The sequence below is a fragment of the Lygodium microphyllum genome, chromosome 4, assembly GCF_053477565.2.
Source record: "Lygodium microphyllum isolate KBCC chromosome 4, Lygodium_microphyllum_v1.1.10, whole genome shotgun sequence".
NCBI classification, from domain to species: domain Eukaryota; kingdom Viridiplantae; phylum Streptophyta; class Polypodiopsida; order Schizaeales; family Lygodiaceae; genus Lygodium; species Lygodium microphyllum.
Window position 1 is genome coordinate 55,933,334 of NC_141138.1, and position 22,997 is coordinate 55,956,330.

Consider the following 22,997-nt stretch of genomic DNA (forward strand, 5'->3'; position numbering starts at 1 on the left):
GATGAAGGGTATGGGTTGTCTATGAGAGCTTCTAACCATCATACAGATTGGTACTAAGGGTCTATTCTTGGACTCATCGGCTGCTTTGGAAGCTTGTTCATACTCCTTGTTGCCTGAGAATGGCAAGTCAATCGTGGCTAGCGCATGCATCCAATCTTGTTGATCCTCAAGGCAAGGGATACACTTGGTCAGTGACCCATAAGATTTTATCATCTAAGTGTCGCCCTTCAACATGACTTAGATGGTATCTAGGTCGACTGGTGTAGTCTTCCAAGTGTTCATCTCCACTCTCACAACTTCCATTTGATTGCCTAGAAAGATCAAAATGTTTCCCTAGTCTTTTATGACTCGTGTGTTGCGCATCCAGGGTTGGCCTAAAAGGATATCATAGTCCACTCCTTTCATGACTATGAAATCTACAGAGAACTCGACTCCTGCAATCTTCAATGGCCAAATTTTCAACACTTGGAATGGCTTTACTTTCATTTTGTTAGCCAGTGTGACATTGAACCTAGCATTCTTGATAGGCAAGTTACCCAATCCTAGAGTACTGTGTGGCTAAGCACACTCACTCCTGCCCCCATGTCTACAATCCCTTTCCTCGTGGTATTACCTAGCGCTCATCTCTGTGCCTTCTCAAAAACCATTAATGTGCAAGGACTTGGGCATTGAATGTAGCGTAAGCTTGCGTCAGGCTTGGTATTTGCATTACTACATCGTAGTCTTGCAAGTCAAATGACAGTTGCTCTAGCAATCCTTCTACCCACTACTTTAACTCTTGCCATAGCATTGGATATTGCCCAAGTAGATCTCATACGCTTAGAGTTACAGGGGTGGCCAGTAGCATTGTCAGAAGATTATTGGCTGCTTGTTTCTCTCCTAATTCTACACTCCTTGGCCAATGGCCTTGTCTAGTTTGCTGGTCCATGGTGCTCAAGCTTTGTCCAGGTGGCACTACTTGAGGTGCAAATGTATCTCTCAGTCGGGTGGAGATTGGCATGCTTATGCTGGAGATGTCATTGACCTCATCCTCCAAGATGGGCTCCGCATCCTTTAGGTGTTCCTAGGCTCCTCTCACCCACTCCTTCACATTTTCTATGGCTTTAAGTTGGCGCCTCGGATCGGGGTACTCCTCTGCCTTAGCACTCCCTTTCTTAGCAGTCTTTGGAGGGGATGTCTTTTCTTCTGTGTCCATGACTTTCTTTCCAATAGGTAGTGTCATTGCACTTTCAGTTTTGAGTGTGACCCTTGCATCGGTTTTCTTCTTCCTTCACCTATAGCTCCTCTTTCCTATGGAGGCTGTGTCTAGGTTACTAGGCCTTGGCAATGATATGCCGGCTTGCTTTGTCTATGCCTCTTGGGTCATAATATGCAATGGGGTGGGTGTGGCCTCTTTGTTTAGTGTCTTGACTCCAAACAGCCCCAATGGTACTGAAGGTACAATTGCCAAGCTAGAGGGTGGTGTCTGTCTAGGGCAATCACGGGTGATCGCATTTCCAACACAAAATCAACTCTTGGGTTTGCCCTCCTAAGCCTCTACCTCTTCCTTTTCCTTATGCCATCATAGGCGTTGGTCGATAGTCCATGAGAACAAGTTTTCCCTCTTCGTTGTACGAGACATAAGGTTCATGTAAGGCTCCTCCACATAGTAGCAAACTGACGGTGGATGGGTTATGAAAGGTCTAGGTGGCCTAGGTATGCCAATGGAATTAATCTACATCCTAGGAATGTTGGCTTTACGTTTTTTGGTGCTGGAAGAGCCAATGGGGTTCCTCTCCCCAAGAAATTCGGAGGCCTATTCCCTAGGTATGGCTGGTTATAAGGTTGTGAGTATGGAAGTCTCCTTGGTAGCCTGCAATACATGGCATCATGATCGAACCTACCACAATCGGTGCAAGGTCGAGATGTAAGGTCTTGACACTCAGCCGGAAGGTAGTTTCCACCACAATACGTGTATTGGACATGTGGGCACATAGGTCTTCTCACCATCTCTTGTAGTTTGGCTAGCTCCATTTTCATCTCTGCTAGCTCTTGAGTTTGGTCAATGCTTTTTTCCTTATCCTGAGTGCTTGGAACTGATCATTCTCTAGGTGTTGTCATCCTTTCTGAGGTTCAAGAGTTGGCCTCATCTCAATTTGAGCTCTTGGAGCTCCTCTCCTCAAGATGGTCATCTACTCGTATGGTCTCTTCGAAGACCCTAGTTAGTACATCTCTCTGAAGGCTCGAGTTGCCTGCCAAGGCCTTGTAGAGTTCCTTGCTACGAATTCCATTGATGAAGAATGTGGACACTGCTCTCTCAGTGAGTCATTCGTTAGTCAAGATTCTCTTAAAGAGACTCCGTATGTGGGTAATGTAGTCCCTAATGTCTTCTTTGTCCTTATGCTTAACATTCATTAGCCGCACTATGAGATTATCGAAGGTCCGCAGTGTCTAGGCTTGTGTACCATGTCCCACCCTTATCGCCTAAGCATAGGCCAAAAGATTATGAGCACTGAGTAAGATCAATGAGGCCATTGGCCTTGTAGACTTGCTTGAACTGCTCCACGAAGCTATAAGGATTGTTGTCCTGCTAGTATTTATCTAATTGCTTCACAACTATGTGGATTTTCGATTGGCTCTTGGATCCCTGGGGGTTAACTCCTAATCCTACAAGCAATGAGGTTACTAGTGATGTTGCACTTCATTCTATCGATGTATTGTCTATGAGCCTCTTTGTGAGAAGCTCGCTCAGTGTTAGGTCTGCCTTAAGCTCTCTCTCTCTCTCTCTCTCTCTCTCTCTCTCTCTCTCTCTCTCTCTCTCTCTCTCTCTCTCTCTCTCTCTCTCTCTCTCTCTCTCTCTCTCTCTCTCTCTCTCTCTCTCTCTCTCTCTCTCTCTCTCTCTCTCTCTCTCTCTCTCTCTCTCTCTCTCTCTCTCTCTCTCTCTCTCTCTCTCTATGTGTGTGTGTGTGTGTGTGTGTGTTTGGTCCTGTTAAACTCCTATTTGTTGCTAGGGCTAACAGTCACTAGACTTCCCACATCTCTATGTCCTGTGCAATTTCCTAGCTTGCTACTCTCGATTTGTACACCACTATGATTTGCAAGGCTTTTTGCGTTAGTTTCCTCTCCTCTTTGAAGTCCTCTATGATATCCTCTGATGGCCTACTATGGTGGTCCATCCTCATGAGTGCATCGTAGTTATTCACCATTTGGCGGATTTCGATTGGGAAATCTCCTAAGTTGAGCTCTTTATTTTTGTGGTTTGTATTGGTTTCTACCACTTATGCGGTCTCTTGCTCCACCAAGTTGTCGATGAGGTTGATTAAGTCGGGCAGTGTTGCAACTCCAATGTTGTCGATCCTTCTATGCATCTGAGTTTCTATGTTGGGTCTCTCTCCTAGTCCTATAGATTGGGGTTCTTGATCACCCATCTAGGCCTGAGGGTCGTCTCCTATTGGTGGGTTTGTTCTACTCTAAGTGGGTTCCTTCTTATTTACAGACAGCCCTTGATTTACGTTCACTTAGTGTGTGCATGGTGCTCTTTTCGTGCACGATGTGAAATCAAACTTTCAATTTTTTTTAAAGTGCACTTCAAGTGTCAAACAATGTAAAGTGCAATGCAAAGTGGTAAATGCAGCTTCCAGACTCCTATCTATGTTCTTCGCCGACTATAGCTTTAGGTTGGGTTGCTAGCCACTCTCATTGGGTCTCTAGGGTCCGTGCTACATCCTTCAGCTCATCAAGGTCTACTAGGGTCTACAAGTAAGTTTACAGCTCTAGGAGGAACTAAAAGCCAACTTGACTATCAGTGGTCATTTCTAACCACCCAATTGCAATTTCTAAGGTCAAATGCACTTGTAAAGCTTTTGGAGAATTCCCCTATTGTGCGAGCTATTCTACTTTGCCCAGGATGCACTAGATTTATCAATTTTTCTAATATTAGAGTTTTGGTCCGATTCTGCAATGTCTGATCCTCAAAATCAAACATCCAAGTGAGGATGGTCCAATTTTCACGTCTGATTGTACATGGTTTGAGTTGCCGATGGTCCAATTTTCATTTGTTTGTCTGATTCCCAAGTGATCTGATTTGGGGCATCGATTTGCATGAGTCCAATTGTCTGATTGTTCGAATCGGACAGGCCACTTGTTCTATTCGATGGGTTGGGTGGTGTCCGAGTGGTTCAATTTCCAAAATTGGACCACCTGATCAGTCGGAGTATAATTCTAGGGATCGGTCTTTGTTAGTCAGAGTCTGATTTTGGGGATCAAGTTGCATCCAGTTTCAACAATCGTGGTTCCAATCAAAGAAAAAATCGAATCATTGGCAATGATTTTGGGCATGCCAGGTCACATAAACTTCCAAAAAGCAAGAATAAACAAGCGGCAAGGTTTGTATATACATGGTATGTGTGAAAAACACCTGTGGAAGACGATCGATTTGTCGGGAGCTCTATGTGTCTCTCTCTCTCAAGCTCTCTCTCTCTCACACATTGTTGTAGGTGAAAATGAGCTTCACCCTCGCTCTGTAGGGTCTTAAACCCTTGCCTAAGCCTTGACCTCTCTAATCTCTCCCCTCGTGACATCAACACATTCAAGCACTCTTTTTTCCCATTTTTCCCTTATTTGTGCCCTGTTTGGGCATGCTCTACAGTAGTAATCCTAAAGCGATTTGCTTTGATTTCTTAATCTGTACTCTAAATGCAACAAAAATCAAAACCAAATACTTAAATAATTTATCCTACTTGTCTACTCATCAAAAACCCAAAATACTTACTTGTTTTGTGTTAGAAGATAGGCATAGGAACCCACTATAAGCAAGGGTGTATGAGGGCAAATAGGTGTGAATAGCCTAAAGGGTAGGGGAAACCCTAACCCTAGCTAGGCAGAGGTTATATAAACAGCCTATGGGTCACTATCAAACTGAGATAAAGTACCCAAGTTGTATCTTGAGCAACTTAATTAAAAAGAATTTTTTCTTGTACTTTGAGCTTCTATCTCCCTCTTCTGCACACTTTTTTCCTACTGCAAATCTGATTCTCCACATGGTATTAGAGCCTCCTCTAATCCCTTCAACTTCCTCAAACCTTAGCTCCACTAAGTGCACAAAAAGAACTCCATTATTCATCTATCTTCTTCACCTCCATAGCTTGTTTTGAACCCCCTGACCTTGGTGGACTTGTTGCATGCATAGGAGGGCATTTCAACTACTACCATCTTCTATAGACCTTCTCTCCACCTTAGGGCACAGCTTCATGGTAGGTCAAATCTTGACATTGGGCAGCTAAGAGCACGGCATTGTGTTTTTGTCAGAACGATGTAGTTCTAAATAGGTGGGCAATTCGTACAGCAGCATGGGCTATAGGAGGCAAAATAATGGCGGCCACCATAGGGCTTTCATAGCCCCCCTAGTGAGCCATCTCCCCCTAAGAGGGCTTGGGGAAATTTGATCTCTATTGGCTGCTAGAAGCCAAACCCTAACTGTCAATTTCCTGGCAACCATAGCTAGGGAACCTAATCTTAGAGGTTAATGCACTTGGAAAGCTATCATTAAGCTTATCAAGACCGACATCAACCATCTTTAGCAACACGAGCTCCAGATGAGTGCTTGTAAGCACTAAGGCACATTGTTTAATCATCATTTCTACTAACAATTTGGATGTTTTTATCAGGAAATTAAAACAACTGAGTGCTTTGCTTCAAGTTGTAAGGCTATGTGTACAATTATAAACACATAGACCATCATACACTAGAATTGTATTGCATATCTTGAGTGACTTTTTTCAAGTACACTGGTCAATGAAATCAGAGGGATGAGTGTCATTGTACTCTCCTCGGAATCATCAGCAACAACCATTGAAATCATAGACTGTCCTTGTCCAACACAAGGTTCATCCACTAAGCCATACCACAAGGAGGAGCCCGAAGTCCAGTCTAGGCTCAGATCAAAAGACCATTAAACCTCGGAAGAAGATTGCACATAATAAAGGACCACCAAAGTCATATTTTGAAATATTACATATGTATAATTTTCAGTCTTTCTCCTCATTACAACTTTGATATCAAGTGTTTGATTTGCTTCCGCATTCAGTGGCAAGCTTGTAAGGGACTAGACACTGCCCTTGTTCTAGCAAGTGGTAAGACCTTCCCAATGGCCACCACATATGCTGATGTCCGTCCTCAAATTCAAAAATTTGATGGCAAAGATTTCCACCCATGGCAGGTACTTATCAAGTACAAGATGATGAAGAGAGGGTATTCACCTCTCATTCAAGGCACTAGAGTTGTAACCTCTACAAATCTGGTTGATGTAGAGGATGATCAACGTAGCCAGGCAATCATCATGTTACACTTAGATGAGGCCTTAATTCATCATGTTGATCAACTAAATACTGCTAAAGAAAAATAGGATGAGCTTGAAAAGCTCTATGCAGCCACTGGTAAAAATACTAAAATCTTCCTTAAAATTGAATTCTTTAGCTTGGAATATAGATCAGGAGAAGACTTGGGAAAATTCATTTCTCACATGAAGGGACTTATGGCACAGCTTCCTCGGTACAAGCTCCAATACATGAAGAAGATGTTATTGATATTCTCCTAAAAGCTATAAAAAAGGTGTTTCCTACCCTTGTAACCACTCTTACCCACATTCCAGATCCTACATTGGCAAGTACCATCCAATCCTGTTTGGATGAAGAAAAGAGGAACCACAAAGAAGGCAGCACCAGTTAGGCATCTTCAACTTCCCATGACCAAGTATTGGTACATACAGTTCTCACCAGATGTTCCTTCTGTAAGAAAAGAATACATATTGTAAACAACTGTTGGAAGAAGTATCCTAAAAAAATGAAATGTAACAAATGCAAGAAGACAAGGCATATCACTAGTAAATGCCCCAACATTCGTGATGTACCCAAAGAACTGGTGGCCAATTATGCCTCCAATCCATTTGAAGATCGACTTTTTTGAGTCTTTAAACCATCTATCTAAAAACACTCTTGTAGCCTATTTTATAAAGGCATCCCGTTTGTTTAAGGGGGGAACAACTTACATGCCTTGTAATCCAATGCGACCATGGCATTGAGGGGGGATGTTAGAAGATAGGCATAGGAACCCACTATAAGCAAGAGTGTATGAGGACAGATAGGTGTGAATAGCCTAAAGGGCACAAGAAACCCTAACCCTAGCTAAGCAGAGGCTATATAAACAGCCTATGCGTCACTATCAAGCTGAGATAGAGTGTACCCAAGTTGTACCTTGAGCAACTTAGTAAACAAGAATCTGTTCTTGTACTTTAAGCTTCTATCTCCCTCTTGTGCACACTTTTTTCCTGCTGCAACTCTGATTCTCCACATTTTGAAGGTTAAAACCCCAAATCTCTTACCTATCTCAAGCACCGATTCGGAAATGAAACCCTACTTTGACGCTCGATTTGAAGCACGCAAGTGCTCAAGCTTGAATCCGTTGGTCCGAGCAATGGAACCAAAATGGAGTGGGAGCTCATGCTCATCCGTTAAGACCCACAAACCACTTATTACTTCAATTGTTTCAAGCAAGCATAAATGGCTCTCTCTCACCTTGCCGACATGCCTTTGATCCCACAGGGTGTAGTGAGCTTACCTTGATGTCCAAATGAGAAGCCTCCTCCCTCAAGCAAGCTGGTAGCTCCATGATTCGGCATGCAAGCTCAAGCAACCTTAAGCCTCCTCCTTTGAGCTCCATTCTCCATAGTCGTGTGCAAGATGAGAGAAGGGAAGAGGAAGAGAGGAGATGATGGAGAGCTTCTCCACCACAATCCCTCACCCTCACACACTCAGTCCCTCACTCTCCCTCTCTCAAGCACACACAGGCAAGCAAAAAGGAGAGAAGAAGAGAAGAATAAGAGACCACTTTAGCCACACACAAAAAAATGAACTTCTCATTCACTTTTTGAGTTTATATACAAGCACTAAATCCCTTGGGCACCCATTCCCTTTTTTTTTACATAACTAGGCATCTTGCAAAGGTCCTCTTTCCCTATTCCCTTCTAGTTACCTTATCCCTTCACCTATGCATGTCTATGTTTTACAATTCACATAGGAGGGAGCCTGGTGCTCTTTTAAGAAATTTTAGTGGCACCTTTGCATTCTAAAATGTGTCTTTGCCTTCGACTTGACCTTTGTGGTCGCACCTTGCACTTTTGGTATTTCCTCTTTTATTTCTTGCCTAACTGCCTTTTTCCACATTATTCCATAATTTTGAATTTCCTTTTTCCCATCTTGCATTGGGGGTTAACATTCAAATTTGCATTAGATATAGGTTAATTTTAGATTCATGAGAAACCTACATAGATTAAAACTTGCCTCATTTTGGTGCTACATTTGATTGTGCACCATAAAGAATAGGCAACAAAGTGGCATAGGTACCTTGTGAGCATATATCTATCTCTTTGGTACATGAAAGAAAAGTGTCATAGATATCTTCTATGAATACATGTGTCCCTTTGGCACATGATGGAAGGCAAGGATGGACATCATCTTCCACAAAGAAAACATCTCCTCGACTAGCCAAAATGAACTTAGTTTGTGGATGGTATAAGCTTTGCTTTTGGTACCATAACCAAAAATGTACATTTTATAGCCTTCTCATCCAAATTTTGTAGAATATTACATTGGTACTAATGCATAAACCATGCAACCAAACATAGAAAAGCAACAAATGACCTTTTACCATGTTAAGCATCATATTTGGAGTGATATACTATAATGGCTTGGTGGGACAATGATTAACTACAAAAGCTGAATATAAAATAGCCTCGAGCTAGAAGCTATGTGGCAAAGCTACGAGAGATCAATTCTTTCTCCTACCCTACACCGCATTTTTAACAATTTATACGGCATTATATGTTGGTTTTCTATCCCACATTTAGCCAAATATTTATTAAATTCCTTAGACATATATTCATCTACTCGATCAAAATGAAAGTATCCACTATATTGTGACAAATTTTCAGCCATACTTACAAAGTGCTTGAAGCACAAAAATTCTTTGGGCTTAGCTTTCAAATCATATACCCATGCATGCATGGAGTAATCATTGATGAAACTCACAAAGTACATAGTGGTTGTGCCAAAATACAGTGCTTGCATTACACCACAAACATCAATATATACAAGTTTTAGTTTGGAAAAATCTCTCATTCAACCATCTATTGCAAATGAATCATGTTGTATCTTATCCAAAAGCGTATGGCATGCACCATAATTGGTAACATAAGATCATAATGGATAACACTACATCTAATATATAGATAGGCATTATCTCAAGGTTAGGTAATGAACGACTTATGACTAGGTCTGATTTCAGATTAGGTGACAACTCGTGTAGTTAGAAAATGTGTTTAGTTTTGGTAATCTTTTTTGGTAGTGTGGGATTGTTGCGAATGTTTGTTAACCCTCAGACGAACAAGGTGGAAAATTCGGAAAATCTAAAGCAAAAGACAAGGCCAGGCAAAAGTGAAACGGAAGACGAAGGCACACTAAGAAAAATATGGAAATATAAGAAGTGCAAAAAAGTCCTAAATCGAGGAGAGAGGCGCACAAGAAAAAGTGCAAGTCAATACTTTTGTAAAAGAGTGCAAGGCACACCATGATTTATTTTGTAAAAGAGCATCGGCCTCTCACCCGTGCAAATTGTAATTAGTTAGAGGCACGGGTTGAGGCCATGCCAATAGGCAAAGAGGAGGAGAAGGGTTGGAGGAATGGGCCAAGCCCTAGGGGACCAAAAAGGGGATGATTGCCCAAAGGGAATTAGGGTTAGGGTTTTGTATATAAAGTTGAAAAGTAAATGAGGAGCTCATTCTTATGTGTGGCCAAAAGTAGCTCTCCTCCTCTTCTTCTTTTTCTTCTTGCTTGCTTGCTTGAGCTTGTGCTTGTGCTTGAGAAAGGAAGTGTGAGAGTGTGAGAGAGTGAGTGTGTGAGGGTGAGGGACCATGGTGGAGAAGCTCTCCATATTCTCCTCTCTTCTTCTCTTCTCCTCTTCTCTTATCTTGCTCATGGCAATGAAGTTTAGAGTGTGGAGATTGAGGATAGCTTGCACTTGGATCATGGAGCTACCGAGTACTCGAGAGAGGAGGCAACTCAATCGGGTATGGAGGTAAGCTCATTACACTCGTGGAGAGAGATAATGCGTGCTATGTGAGAGATAGCCATTAGTGCTCAGCTTGAAATGCTTGAGCAATAAGAGCAATAAGCAGTCCGTGGGTCTTGGCAGTTGAGCATGAGCTCTCATCTCTACAATGTTACATGATGACTATGAAAGTGGTCTCATATATCAAGGTATAATTGGCACCATGCTATAAATCTTGGATTATTACATGGGGAAAATCAGCTCTTACTTAAGTTAGTTGGCCCTAGGGTATGAACAAGGTCTTGGAGGGTCATTTATAAAAAGTAATCTCATTTAAAAATGATATTGAAATGTTGTTCTAGTCTTGGAGGGTTTTCCTTGCATCATTGAGCTGCAACATTACATCAAGCCAAGATATTGTCATTGAGAAGGCAATTAAAAGCTTCATATATGGAATATGATATGTAAAGGTGATCATTGCTTGATTTGCTACATGGAGCTTGGTTAAGACACTTTACTTAGTTAAGGCATGTCATCTAGTCTCAAATGTTGTGTGTTGTCAAGCCTTTGCCACCGCTACCGCAGCTGTCGCCTCCTCCTCCTCCTCCTCCTATGCTATTAAGCTATGCAGGAGCTTCATCGAGCCTTTTAGTTTCTTTATATGAGTTAAATTAGAAAAATGAGATATGCCTAAATGGAAATGTAGTTATAGTGAACCTAAATCCTAAAGCCTCTACTTTAGAATGGATGCATTGCTTCCACTATTTGGGGTAAATCTGCTTTGGAATGCATGTATTACTTCAATTTTATGGGGGAATGGATGTACTACTTTAATTGCTTGTGGGAATGTTATGCCTCGCTTAGGATTGAGGAGTCGAGATAACACTACTATCTTATTATGTGTTGTTTAGAGAGATTATATTAAGAGAAAAGCTTAGGCTAATGGTGGTTAATACCATGAGATTCCCTACCCTTCATGAAACTTGGATCATTAATCACATAGAATGGAACTATTGGTGGGTTACTAGTATGGTAAGTGAAATAAGAAAAATATGGCTTGGCCAAACTTGATGGCCATTTGAGTCTAACACTATCAAAACTAATGTAGTTGGGCAATTTGTGCCTAAAAATGATATAATAGGCTTTCACAACAAGGTTAATATGTCACAGATTTTGTTGGGTGATAAGAGGTAACATGAATAAGGATTCCAACTTCTTATGAACTACACTACATTGTTAAAGTTGTGATCACTAGCCTTCATGTGTTATTTGAAGTTTGATGGATGAGTCAGGAGTCTCTTTTGTGGCATTTGGCCAAAAGACTCATGAAGAGTGTGGTGTTGTCATTTTGCAACTCATTTTGGTTGCACCACTAGGCATTTGGTGTGTCGATGTGTTAACCCTTAGATGAACAAGGTGGAAAATATGAAAAATCTAAAGCATAAGATAAGCCAAGGCAAAAGTGAAACGAAAGACGAAGGTGCGCCAAGAAAAATATGGAAACACAAGAAGCATAGAAAAGTCCTAAATCAAGGAGAAACACGCATAAGAAAAAGTGCAAGTCAATACTTTTGTAAAAGAGTGCAAGGCGCATTATGATTTACTTTGAGAGTGCCCGTGCAAATTGTAAAGGTAGATGGGTAGTAGAAAGGAAGCTAGGAAGATAGGAGGACAATGGAAAAAAGGGCCTAGGCCATGACCATGTAAAAAGGGGATGGATGCCCATGGGATTTTAGGGTATGTATATAAAATAAAAAAAGTGAATGAGAGCTCATTATTTGATGTGTGGCAAAGTGAACTCTTCTTCTTCTCTTCTTATCTTCTCTTTCTTGCTTGCGAGTGCTTGGAGGGAGGGAGTGTGAGTGAGTGAGGGAGTGAGTGTGTGAGGGTGAGGGATCTTGGAGGTGAAGCCCTCCACCATCTCCTCTCTTCTTCTCTTCTCTTCTCTCATCTCATGCGTGGCTATGGAGGATGGATCTTGGAGGAAGAGGCTTGAGGATGCTTGAGCTTGCATCATGAATCATGGAGCTATCAAAGTGTTTGAGAGAGGAAGCAACTCAATCAGGCATCAAGGTAAGCTCACTACACTCATAGAAAGGGATAGCATGTCGGCTATGTGAGAGGTAGCAATTAGTGCTCACTTGAAATGATTGAGGTCTGTGGGTCTTGGCGGTTGAGTGTGAGCTCTCGCCTCTACATTTTAATTCCATTGTCGAGACCAATGGATTCAAGCTTGAGTACTTGTGCACTTCAAATCGAGCATCGAAGTAAGGGTTTCATCCCTAAATCGGAGCTTGAGATAGATAGGAGGTTTTGGGTTTTTAATCCGTGCTACAAGTAAGTATTTTTGGTTTTTGATGATTAGTTGAGTAGGAGAAATCATTTCAGTACTTTGTTTTTTATTTTTGTTGCATTTAGAGTAGGATAGGAGGGAGAAATCGGAGTGGAAAGCTTAGGGTTCACTACTATAAGACAGGCCTAAACAGGGCACAAACATGGAAAAAATGGGAAATAAAGAGTGCTTAGATGTGTCACAGTCACAAGCGGAGTGATCGAGAAGGCTAAGGTGGTGCCCATCAAGGGTTTAAGGTCTTGGGTGACTAGGGAAAACCTCATTTGCAGTCTTGGCTTTGTGTGCACGTGAGAGAGAGAGAGAGAGAGAGAGAGAGAGAGAGAGAGAGAGAGAGAGAGAGAGAGAGAGAGAGACTTGAAGGTCATGAGTCTACATTGGATTGATCATAGCGTATTGGAGCTTTCTACAAGATTCAAGTGTAGGATGACCTGGGTATACACCCTTGCTTGATTTTTGGAGGTTCTTAGAGGTAGTGGTGGCATTAGGATGGAGATTTCTAGCAAATCAAGATCGACATGCGTTGTCAACGGGCGGAATCAGATGCTCTTCCTAGTGTCCGATTCCCAGAATCAGATGTCCGATTCCATGGCTTGAACCAAAGACCTTGTTCGATTCTGAGAATTGGATGTGTAGAATCGGACGCGTAGAATCAAACACACCACTTCCGTCCCATTCTGAGAATCGGACGAGAGGAAATCGAACACACCACTTCTGTCTGATCGTCTTATCGTAACAATCAGACCATAGAATTGGACCCAGTGACCTATCCAATCGGATATATATTTGAATCGGACCAAATACCCCTATTCGATTTCAAGAATCAGACATATCACGATCGGACCCACTCAAGCCGTCTGATCGGACACACCTTATCCAATTGTGACAATCGAACTTGACCTTGTCCCATTCCTAGAATCGGACACTAGTAAATCAAACGTTTAATTTTCAAAATCAAACTCTAGTAAATCAGACACAGCCTGAGAAAGAAAATCTAAAAATTTGACAAATCCTGACCAATGAGAAGTGTGACCCGCACCGAAAGAATCCATCTAATGCCTCACAGGTAGTTACAGACCTTAAAACTATGGTCGAACAGTTTAGAATCGTGCAGTAGCGTGTTTCCACAAGCTTGATGTGTCTGGTGTTGTGGGATGGTTGTAAGACCCCAGCTGACCCCCTGAATGAGCTAAATAGAATAGCACGACAAAAAACCCTATAAGCCGGCGAGGATAGCTAGAAACTGAACACACAACCCTATCAAGCCAACCCATAGACAAGAGCACCAGAGCTGTGCACACTTTGTTTTCTCACTCACTCTAATTTTCTCGAAACACACTTAAAGAGAGCGAAGAGCCTGATCGCGCATAGTGCACTGAAAAGAATACACATGCACACACGCGCATAGAGTGAGGGTAAGTTGAGGACTGGTTGCAATTAATAAGGAACTCACTCAAACATAAAACCTTGAAGGAACCCACCAATAGGAGAAGATCCCAAGACATAGAAGGGTGATCGAATCCCTAAAAGTAGGACCAAGCGAGGAATGCAATCGAAGAGCTAGCTACGACAAGGACCGACACTATTGGGGAAATGGATCTATGCGACCTCATCAACTTGATCAACAACTTGGTGTAACAAGAAGTCCTAGACATGGAAGAGGGCAGCTTAGGCCATAGAAGCAATGAGAAACTTGACCTAGGAGACTTTTCAGAGGTTGTCCTTGAACACATACGATGTTCAAACTTGGCTAGAACACCACAATAGACCTATAGAGGACATCATAGCAGATCTCAAGGAGGAGAGGAAGCTGGCATGTAGTAGGGCTCTACAAGGCCTAGCCATGTACAACCAAGACTAGCAAACTAGGAGCTTACGCCAAAGCATGGAAATGTGAAAGATCCAGAGAGTGCTAGCCCTAGCAGGTAAAAATCAATCGAAGAGTGAGAGAGTGCTAAAAGGGGACCTCACACTGAGTGAGCTTCTGACAAAGCAGCTGCTAGATAACATAGCAACATAGCAAAGCACTACAGCATTAGCAACATCGCTAATAGCAAGGTTAGAAGTCAACTAAGGCTCTAAGATCCAATCAAAAATTCATGTGGTGGCAAAGCAGCTGACCCGTATAACTTTGTGGAATAGTTCAAGCAGGTCTCTGAGGCCAATAGCTTCACCGATCCTCCTCAACGCTCCCAAGCTTTTGGACTGTGCTTAGGTGACAAGGGTCGAAAGACCTGGTACACGAGTTTGGATACTACAGAGCATGCACATTTCAATGGCTTGAAAAATCTCTTCATTAAGAGATTTTTTGAACCTGGGTACTCCAATAACCTGCTAATGTGACTCATGAACATCAAGCAGAGAGAGAAAGAGAATATCGAGATTATGTGACCCATGTGAGGAGCCTCTTCAAGAGAATCCCTATGGGCAAGAGACCAACCAAAAGAGCAGTATCCACGGTATTCATCAACGAAATATGAAGTGAAGAGCTCTACAAAGCCTTGATCAACAACTCGAGCTTATAGCGAGATGCACTAGCAAAGGTCTTTGAAGAAGCTATTATAGTGGATGACCAAAGCTCCAAAGACTCGAGTCAAGAAGATTTTAGTGCCAGGAGTTTCGAGAGGGCCTCAACGCTGAGTGAGAGAGCAGTAACAAGCGCACAGGACAAAGGGAAGGGCACTGATAGAGATAAGTGCTAGCAGAGATTAGGATGGACATAGCCAAACTACATGAGATGATGAGACAGCTAATGCACCTACATGTCCAATGTGTGCATTGTGGCAGAAACGACTTGCCAGCCAGTGTCAGGACCCTAGGTCATGACCTTGAACTAATTGTGGTAGATTCGGCCATGACACCATGCATTGTCAACTACCTCGGAGACTCCCATACCCCCAACCTTACGCAACCCTACCTTGTGAATAGGCCACCAAACTTCCTTGGAAGGGGAGCCCCATTGGCTTTCCCGGCACCTAATGACACTAAGTCGTCCATCCCCAGGATGGAAATAAATCCTACAGGTATCCCTAGACCACTTGGACCCTATGTGACCCATCCACAGAGTGATACTCTAGTCCACTATGTGGACGACAAGTCTAGCGGCAACAAGCCTTGTGTAAACCCATATGTGTCATACGATGAAGAAGGAAACATGGTCCTTATGGACTATCAACTAGTACTGGTGATGGCATTAGGTAGAGGGAGAGGAAGAGGCCTAGGAGGGCAAATCCAAGAGCCAATCGTGTATTGGACTTGCAGTCACCAATTACACATTTCTTCATTGTTGCCCCAAGAGGGAGCAAGCAAATAGAGATAAGGCTGACCTGAGATGCACTGAGTGTAGAATTACTCATCTCTTTGTCAATTTCCCTAGATAAAGGCCATCCTCTAGCTCGGTAAATGAGCCATCGGTTCCATTGGGATTGTTTGGTGTCGAGACACACGATGGGGAGGCCACACCTATCCCATTGCATGTCATGACCCACACGTAGACAAAGCAAGCCAGCATATCATTGCCAGGGCCTAGCAACCTTGACGCAACCTCAGTTGGAAAGAAGAGCCAGAGACGGAGGAAGAAAAGGCTAGATACTAAGGTCACCCTCAAAATTGAAAGTGACACAACACTACCTGTCAGAAGGAAAGTCATTGACGCATGGAGGAAGAAACGTCAGCTCCACGAACGGCTGAAAAGGGAAGTGCTAAGGTTGGGGAGTACCCCAACTCGAAGCGCCAACTCAAAGCCATCAAGAAGGTGAAAGAGTGGGTGCAGGAGGCCCAAGAGCACCTAAAAGATGTTGAGCCCATATTAGAAGACGAGATTGATGATCTCTCAAGAATAAGCACGCCAGTCTCTCTCCCATAACCAAAATCAAGGGAGGCAATGGCACCACAAGCAGGGCTATTTAGACAAACTCTAAATGCTTTGGGCCGACCAACCAGTCAGGGCCATTGGCCAAGAACCATAGAGTTGGGAGAAAGACAAGTGTCTAGCAACCTCCTTAGCACACTGGTGACCACCCCTGTGACTCTAAGCTGAGGCGACCTGCTTAGGTAGCATCCAATGCTATGGCAGGAGCTGAAACAGTGGGTCAAGGAATCAAATGAGCCAGTTACCATAGACTTTCCTGAGCACAATGCAAAAACGCAAATACCGAGTCTGACGTTGCATTCCATACCTAAATCCTTGCATGTCAATGATTTTTGGAAAGGCACAGAAATGCATGTAGTCCTTCTAGTCCTAGCTCTGGTGGATGTCACAAGAAAGGGAATCATGGACACGAGGCAGAAGTTATTGTGCTAAGCCATGCAATACTCCAAACTTGGGGTAACCCGCTGGTCAAGACTACTAGGTTCAACGTCATGCTGGCTAACGGAATGAAGGTGAGACCATTTGAAGTGTTGAAAATTTGGCCACTAAAGATGTAGGAATCCGATTCTCTGTCGACTTTATAGTCATGAAAGGAGTGGATTACGACATCCTGCTAGGCCGACCCTGAATGCGCAATACGAGAGTCGTAGAAGACTGTGGTAATTGTCTCATCTTCTTAGGCAATTGAATGGAGGCTGTAAGAGCAGAGATGGACACTTTGAAGGCTACGTCAGTTGACCTAGATGCCATCTCCACCATGTTAAAGGGTGACGGCCACATTAGGAAATCCTATGGGGCCTTAACCAAGTATATCCCATGCCTTGAGGACAAGCGAGACTAGATGCACATTCTTGCTACCATCAACCTGCCATTCTCAGGCAATAAGGAGTATGAACAATCCATCAAGACATGTGGCAAGCCCAACGACACTCCCTTAGTACCAATCTGTATGATGGGTGAAAGCCCACTCGAAAGACTCAACCCGATTGCATTCTAAGTCCCGAACAATAAATGAGAGCTCCTAGAGACCTGGCAATCCAACAATTAACCTCAAGCCACTCCAAGATCTCTTGGACGAGCCTAATTGGCGATGGTCCAAAGTGCACGACTTAAACTTGAGGTGGTACAATTGGGATTTAATCCTCAACCTACTAGAAGAGATGTATTAGGACTTGGAAAATGAGGAGCAATTGGACAAAGACAGCTTTGACAATGAATATGAAGACTATTGTTCCTTAAGTGATGAGAGCGAAAGGGAAATCAATACTGTAGAATACAACATCGGGGGATGTATAATCGAAAAAATACGGGTAGACTCTAGACCACGCAAGCAAAGCGCCCTTAGAATAGAGAAGGGAGTCATGCACAAGGACTGCGATCAAACTTGGTTGAAGCACACAGGTGCAAGCAACCAAGTGATGCACCACTACTGTGAATGGAATCACCTTCTAGGAGAGAGCTACAACCACTAGGAGAGAGAGGAAGTAACTCAATCGGGCATCAAGGTAAGCTCATTACACTCGTAGAGAGGGATAGCGCATCGATTTGAGAGGTAGTTGTTAGTGCTCACTTGAAACGCTTGAACAATAAGCGGTCCGTGGGTCTTGGCAGGTGAATGTGAGCTCGCCTCTACACAATGTATCCACAAAGAGAGAAACACACACTCACACGTACACACACAAAGAAGAAAAATAATAATAATAAGAATAAGAAGAAGAAGAAAAGAGGTAGAGAGGGAGTGTGTGTGAGAGAAAGAGAAGCTCGGAGTTTGCACAATTGGGCCTTTAGCCCTAATAAGTTCTCAAGTATCTTTTTGATGGATACTATGACTCTTCTTACATTATTATGAAATAATGATCAATTCACGTATGCCTCCATCATTTTAACAAGGCTTAGTGTGCACTCTCTAGGGCACAAAAACTAGTCTGGAGGCCATTACATGTTATTATAGTCAAATGAGTCTAAGAATCCAAATAAGGGCATCTAAACAATAAGGTAAAAGCATTTCAAATATAGAAAATCTACTTTACAATAGTTGGGTACGTGTGATGCATTGCGATGCCATGCAAATATGATCAATTAGAGGCTAGAGTAGTCATAATTAGTGCAAAACCACTAGAATTTTGCAACATGTGCATCATGATGAATTTTACTTCTTGTGCACACAATTGCAGTAAATAATTATATGCTTTGCTTTTACCTGTGTGTGTGTGTGTGTGTGTGTGTGTGTGCAACTGGTGATGCAAGGTGACTTCATCATCACTTTTGTAAACACTAAGAAAGCTCACCAGTGGATGCTGAAGGCCCAGTCAAACTAGCTAGCTAGTCAACCACCACCTGGTGTGAAGGAGCTCCAAGCCACTGCACATCCATGAGGGCGAGGATGGGACCCAAATTATTGTGGGGACATGGAAGTGTCTCAAGGGATGGAGGTCTTGTAGGGCCTATTGGAGGCCATGGTGCTCGATTAGTGACCTAACTAATTTTTTCATTTTTAAAGTTTACGTACTGATTATTACCTTTTAGATTCAATAAAGGGGGTTGATTGAAGTCAAGTTCAATGATAATTTTGATGTGGACGAAGAGAGGGAGAGATAGTATTGATTGTATCTTGATGTAACATTCCACTTTTCTCTTATATTTGATGCTTGCTCTATCCATATTTGAATATATAAAGAGATAAGCATGCTTTGTGGAAAGAGAGACTTAAACAGTGAGTTAATCTAAAGCATGGTTCTTTTGAAAAGCAATGGTTCTAATTTTAAATCTCTCCTAATTCTCAAATCACAATGCTTTTGTAAAAATGGCCTGTGTCGACATGCCTTTTTCGCTCAAAATATCTGACTTTGATTGATCAAGTATGCAAATTGGAGTTTGAAGTGTGAAGTTTTGAAAGTTTTTCACAAAACAAGAGAGAGACCTGATATACATGGCTATTATAGGAATCTACATCGAGAATATATGTGACTAAGATTGTGTTTGAGAGTATAAGCATGATTGATATTGAGAACCATGTATACAACTTATGCTTCGGGATGGTTAAGAGGTTTGAGCTTTGCAATGAAGGAGTACTTTTGCTTCATCAGCATCTACACTCTTTAGAGGGAAGATTCTTGCTTTATGTTTAATTGTATCATTAACATCATTTATATATCTTAATATTATAAGAACAATTATTAGTATGCTATTTATGATCAATGTGTATTTTAATATTTTTTGAAAATAACCAACCCTTTCTTGATCCTTGTAGAATCTTGTTTGGTTACTCTATCACTGCACACATATGTGTGCATGTGCACGCACACACACAAACACACACACACACACACACACACACACACTCTCTCTCTCTCTCTCTCTCTCTCTCTCTCTCTCTCTCTCTCTCTCTCTCTCTCTCTCTCTCTCTCTCTCTCTCTCTCTCTCTCTCTCTCTCTACATAATCATAATTATGATTGTAAGAAAAAACCTCTTTTTGTGTAACTTGTGAATCAAGCATTCTTAACGTTTGGTTTAGACTACGATTCACCTACTACAGTTTCCTAGCAGCTTCTTAGGCTACAACCAAGTGTACATGTATAACCTAATGATAGACATAAGACAACATTTGTGATTGAATGGGGCGTATTTGCCTACATAGTCATGCCATTTGGGCTGACAAATGCACCACCTATCTTTCAACGCCTCATGTGCACCATCTTCAAAGACATGCTTAGGCAATAATTGGAGGTATTCATTAACGATCTATGTGTCCACTTTAGTTGGATGAACACCTAGGTAAAATTCATGCAATCTTTGAGTAGTGTAGACTATACAATCTCTCCTTGAACCCCTTGAAGTGCCAATTTTGGGTAAAACATGGATGTATCCTAAGGTACGTGGTGTCTAAGAATGGCATTGCCATTGACTTCTTCAAAGTTAGGGTCATTGTTGATTTACCACCACCCATGAATATGAGGGAGTTCAATGCTTCTTGGAACACACAAGGTATTATCTGTGATTCATTCTAAACTATGCATTGATTGTTAGACCCCTTTACAAATTGCTGATTGTATTTGAGTGGACCGAGGAATACCAATGTACCTATGAGAAACTAAAGAAGGCTATTATGATTGCATCGATCCTATGAGCTCTAGATTGGAACATAACATTCTAGTAGCACATTGATGCATCAAAGTTCGCCATGGGAGTTGTTTTGTGGCAACCTGACGAACATAATCTCAATTATCCTGTGAGCTTTGCTAGCAGACAACTCATGGATATAGAGATGAATCACTCCACAATGGAGAGGGAAGGCCTAGCTATGGTGTTTGTTGTGAAGAAGTTTCATCATTATCTTTTAGATATGCCTTTCACCTTCCTCGGTGACCATCATGCTTTGCTTTATTTAGTAAACAAGCCTTGTTCTGCTGTAGGATGCATAGCTAGATGGTTACTTCTACTTCTAGACTTTTACTTCTCTGTGGTTATATGCAAGGGTAAGTAGGACTACATGGCATCATAGAAGCTATTGACTAGGGCATCGTTAGATGACCTATCATATGTGCATCTTTTTAGCTTGTCTAGTGGGAGCACCTCTTTAGGACCGATCTAATACCGTATTGGATAGATGGCATAGTCCAAATCCTAGAGCATGGATTGCCACAGAGACCTTATCCTCAAGGTTCAACCCTATCAATTGATAGCTGGCCAACTTTATAGACTAGGACAAGATGGGTTACTACGAAGATGTGTGTGTGAGCACAAGATGCATGATGTACTTGCTAAAGCGCATGGTGGAATTGCTAGAGGACACTTTAGTCCATTTGCTATCCACCTTCTTGGTCATCCATAGGAATTCCTCACCATATTACCCTCAATCTAATGGTTAGACAGAATCTATGAATAAGATCATAGTAAATGTCCTGACTAAGGTGATCTCCACCCCATGTATTGCTAACTAGGACAATAAGCTCATGGCAATTCTATGGGCCTATATGATAGCTTATAAGATGGCCTTAGGACACCTTAGGACAAAAGCTGACCTACGGGGCTGAAGCAATCTTGCTAGTGGAGTTCTTCATTCCAAACTTGAGAGTGGTAGTACAAGAGAGATGAGATGGAGAGGAAGCATGGATAGAATGCCTGGTGGAGTTAGAAGACCTCTCTAAAACCCGACTCATGGCAACCAATGCACTGATGTGCAAGAAGGTGAGACACAAGAGCTGGTTTGACAAACATGTCAAGCAACGTGACTTTGAGTAGGGTGACCTCGTGCTCCTGTACTCTGTGAAAGGGCCATAAGCAAAGGATGAAGTTTAGAGGATTGGACCTTTCAAGGTCCGCAACATTGATCGAACCGACAATATCAAGATCGAGACTCTAGAGGGAGAGAGTATAGGCTTCTTTAATGGAAATTGCCTCAAGAGGTACTACCCTCCAACACACCCATTGCATGAGCCTTCGATGTTGGACCCGCCTGTAAATGTAAGAGTAGCCACCATCACTGAGATAGAGGATGAGGATGAGGAAGCAATGATACCATCATACCTGCACATATCGGTCATTGGCCCATAGGACACATGCCTCTGATACACTCATTGATGAGGGAGATAATTGTAGTATCCTTATACATGATCATTGGACCCTCATTAGTTAGTCCTAGTTGCAACCTACTAATGCTAAGTTCAGGCTGTTTGGGTGGCACTCTTATTTATTGCTAGGAAAGTGCAAGGTAACAGTGTCTATCGAGATTGAAAGTCAATATCATCACAAGGGTTGTCCCCTCTACAGCAAATACTGCATGCCTCACCCCACTTCTCTTCGCCATATGCGCATGTTAACCTGCTATTTAACATCTCTCAACTTGTTAGTTCTGGACTTCCCCAGGGTCTCACCTTTGGCTCACATCTTGCAAGTATTTCAACATTGGCCAGCCATGGAATACCCCATTTCTCTGGCTTGCAAGGAAGCTATTCTTTGCAAACGGGAACACATAGCACAAGCTTTGATGTGGGAATGGTACATTCCCACCCTAAAGCGATACAATCCAAAACGAGGTCCAAAGAGGAAACTCCCAGGTCGCAGTATGTACATAATAACTCCTCCCCAAACCAAGAAGAGGAAGGTATATGCTACGTTACCCTGAAAGATGAAGTAATAGATCGTGTGTTTTTCCCATATTACTCCCGTGCTCTTATTGGCCTCTGCCATGGCCCGAGACCTCCAATCGAGACCCTGAGATCATGGATTAGAGAACACTGGGGCAACCTAGGATACAAGGTTGTATCTACCAAATATCTACCCAATAACTATTTCATTTTTCTGCTCGAGACCAGAGACATGGCGGTCTCCGTTCTGTCTCATGGTCAATGGATGCTACATAATACTCCACTAACTTTATTCAAATGGTCTATAGATTTCGACCCCAATGGCCCCAAGCCTACAAAAGTGCATGTCTAGATTGAGCTCCTGAATTTACCTGACCCCTTCCACTCCCTGTTAGGCTCAATAACAACCTCATTATGTAAAGTATTAGGGTAGAGACCCTCCTCTGATATCAATCCAAGGTGGCATCCCCAGATTTTAGTGGAAGTGGATATGAGTAATAAGAAGCTTAAGGACACGATAATAATCAGGAACTCGAAGGGTCAACCCATTCGTACACAACCAGTCATATATAAAAACCTCTCTAATTGTTGCTTCAAATGCATGAAACAA